Source organism: Brassica napus, unplaced genomic scaffold (genome assembly GCF_020379485.1).
Source record: "Brassica napus cultivar Da-Ae unplaced genomic scaffold, Da-Ae ScsIHWf_2927;HRSCAF=3712, whole genome shotgun sequence".
Taxonomy (NCBI): Eukaryota; Viridiplantae; Streptophyta; class Magnoliopsida; order Brassicales; family Brassicaceae; genus Brassica; species Brassica napus.
The window spans coordinates 18508-22169 of NW_026016174.1; the positions used below are offsets into that span (position 1 = coordinate 18508).

Genomic DNA, 3662 nt, shown 5'->3' on the forward strand with positions numbered 1-3662 from the left:
TCAGCTTCTAACCTTCTTAGATATTGGAATTGAGCTTAGTTAACCAAATCTAGATATCTCAGGTGATTAGTAGAGATATTGAATCCAACTAACGGACCGTAGCCCTTTATCTTGTGTCTTCTCGAAAATTTTTAATAAAAACAAACTTTTTGAAACAAAAGATAAATAAAAAGAGACTCATATGTATTTTGACTGATAATGGATATTAAGGTTCAATAATAGGCTTCTTTTACAATTTTGAGTTCTAATCAATCCACTGGATAGAAAATTCTTATTATTTACTTCTTTTGTTCTTTTTTTTTCATTTTCATATTATTTACTTCAGTTTACTTTTATTATTCTATAACTTTTATGTACTCTAGAACCAGTATAATTATAATAAAATATGATGATATAACTTATAAATAATAAAACAAATATTGTTTATCGACCATAATAAGCTTATCGTTATCCCAAATTGGATCATTTTATTTCCATTAATCTGTATATCAAACGTTGCTTCTTTTAATCTATATATACATGTCACTATTACTTTTACCTTTTCAATTTATATCTTAAAATTTATAATTATTTTAATTTATTCGCCCTGCGCCCAGGTCATCACCTAGTATATATCTATTTAAGTTGGGATTATGCGAATTGATAGACAAATGTCCACTTTAACAAAACTTGGCGTTGTAGTAATTAATTCGTTAAGTGGTTTTGGTGTAGAACGCACAGAGCATCCCGATCAACTGATGACGGTTGGAAGGAGCCTTCTCTTTCGCATTCCTCCATGCGCACCGTCCTTATGTAAGCCTCGTCCGATAAGAATTCCTCCCCGACGTCGTACACCTCCACCCCCTCCACGGCATTGAAGGTTTCCAAAAGGCAAAAACACATGGATCCCAAAACATTTGGATGAAAATATATTTTCGTAATTCCTCACTATAAATGTAATTCTGAAATTTTCTTTCAAAATAAAGAGATCATGCCACTCGGGATGATGGTATGATGATATGTTGTTGTAAGTTTTAAGCTATTGTATGATGATATATTTGTTGATATTGTGTCGATAGAGAAAGTGGCAAAAAAGAAAAAATTTAAAGAAAGAAATGAGAAGATGTTTGATACGACATTCTATATTATATAAATGATATTTTCAAGTCACTTAAAATATTTTTTCTCTCCGAGCGACAATAAAGGCGACTCTTTATATTGACGGTTATCTAAATTTTTTTCACCGTTCCCGGCGGCGTAGGCCGCCGGATTTCACTATTTTCCTGCTTATTTTACTTTCTACTTTCAATTTGGCTAGTATATGATGTCTTCTTCATTACTCCCTCCGTTTCTGAATAAGTGTCGTTGTAGAGAATTTTTTTCGCTACAAAATAAGTGTTGTTTTCGATTCTCAATGCAAAATTTATTAGTTTTATTCAGTAATCTATTTTTCTATTGGTTGAAATATGATTAGGTGTATCGGTAATTATTATATAGGAAATGTACAAAATTAATTGTTTCCTTAGTCCGTGTGCACAGACCCAAAAAGACACTTAATATGAAACAGAGGGATATGTTGGGTGAACTGGAGTTTTCATCATCTTCATCTTCCGTTTTCTGATGAAAATCGAGGGCTGTCACTATCTCCATTAGTGATAGATCTTGCTCGATCCTTTATTCGGTTATTGGCGTTATTCCTCGTCGTATTTGGCGTGTGTGTTTTCCCTTTAATAGGGTGGGTGTATGAATCTGGTCTCCTCCGTCATGAAGATCAAACTACCCATTTGGTTTAAAGGCCTTGACAGACGACGTGTCTTGACTTTGCCGAGATCGTGTCCTTGTTAAACATAGGCGAGTTTTGAGCATCTTACAAACACATCGTTTATGATATTGCTAAAGTTTAAGCCAAAGCAAAAGCTTATTATTACCAAAAAAGGAGTGTTAATCTTTAACGTCTAATTTTACGAACTCAGTAGTATTATATAGTCAAGCAAATTAATTTGGGTTATTCACTAGTCAATTAAAAATCTAAGATATTGAAATTCTAATTTAATAATTTATCTATAATATATATGAGTGAAATGAAATATGATAAAATCCTGGAATAATATCTATAATTTATCTATAGTATCTGCTCCACTAAAATAAAATGATAATATCCTGCCATCCTGGAAATTGAGTGATGCTAATATAATAGAATAAACTTTGCCTAAAACTACCAAAACTTCAAGACCCATAAGTGAAATCTAAGTCTTCGATGGCTTCTACTCTAACACAAACCACACAAACCATAAATAGTTTCCACCTCTTCATTCTATATAAGCATACGAATGAGTCATACTGATCATCATTCATTAGTAAATTAAGATACAATACTAAGATGGCATCTTCTAAAGTATCTTCCATGCTTCTCTTTCTCCTCCTTCTCGTTCTTGTGTTTCCCCATATGGATAAAGCCCTTGGTGAAGAAAGACAGCTCCACGAACTTAGTTAGTCTTTTTGTCTTTAAATATATAATTCATAGCTATTTACTCTATTATTTTGATCTATTTAGAAATGTTTTGAACTTTTTTTCTCTTTAATTTAGCTTGGTTTTAGTTCACAACTAACTATATCACATTAATTTTTATAAACAGAAGATAAACCATTGTAGTTTTGTTTCCTGTCTTGTTTCGTTCAGACCGAAGTTTATTGTGATAGATGACGAAATAAAACAATATATATCTATTTAAGTTGGGATTATGCGAATTGATAGACAAATGTCCACTTTACCAAAACTTGGCGTTGTAGTAATTAATTCGTTAAGTGGTTTTGGTGTAGAAGGCACAGAGCATCCCGATCAACTGATGACGGTTGGAAGGAGCCTTCTCTTTCGCATCCCTCCATGCCCACCGTCCTTATGTAAGCCTCGTCCGATAAGAATTCCTCCCCGACTTCGTACACCTCCACCCCCTCCACGGCATTGAAGGTTTCCAAAAGGCAAAAACACATGGATCCCAAAATATTTGGATGAAAATATATTTTCGTAATTCCTCACTATAAATGTAATTCTGAAATTTTCTTTCAAAATAAAGAGATCATGCCACTCGGGATGATGGTATGATGATATGTTGTTGTAAGTTTTAAGCTATTGTATGATGATATATTTGTTGATATTGTGTCGATAGAGAAAGTGGCAAAAAAGAAAAATTTTAAAGAAAGAAATGAGAAGATGTTTGATACGACATTCTATATTATATAATGATATTTTCAAGTCACTTAAAATATTTTTTCTCTCCGAGCGACAATAAAGGCGACTCTTTATATTGACGGTTATCTAAATTTTTTTCACCGTTCCCGGCGGCGTAGGCCGCCGGATTTCACTATTTTCCTGCTTATTTTACTTTCTACTTTCAATTTGGCTAGTATATGATGTCTTCTTCATTACTCCCTCCGTTTCTGAATAAGTGTCGTTGTAGAGAATTTTTTTCGCTACAAAATAAGTGTCGTTTTCGATTTTCAATGCAAAATTTATTAGTTTTATTCAGTAATCTATTTTTCTATTGGTTGAAATATGGTTAGGTGTATCGGTAATTATGTTTTTATATAGGAAATGTACAAAATTAATTGTTTCCTTAGTCCGTGTGCACAGACCCAAAAAGACACTTAATATGACACAGAGGATATGAGTTTTCATCATCTTC

At 32.7% G+C, this 3662-nt stretch overlaps 1 long non-coding RNA gene across 1 annotated transcript; it reads left to right on the forward strand.

The window, feature by feature from the left end:
• The first annotated feature begins 1400 nt into the window (after positions 1-1400).
• Positions 1401-3134, forward strand: LOC125602627. The gene is made up of 2 exons (XR_007334954.1): positions 1401-2468; positions 2800-3134. It is a non-coding gene; the product is annotated as an uncharacterized LOC125602627 (long non-coding RNA).
• Positions 3135-3662: the final 528 nt, after the last annotated feature.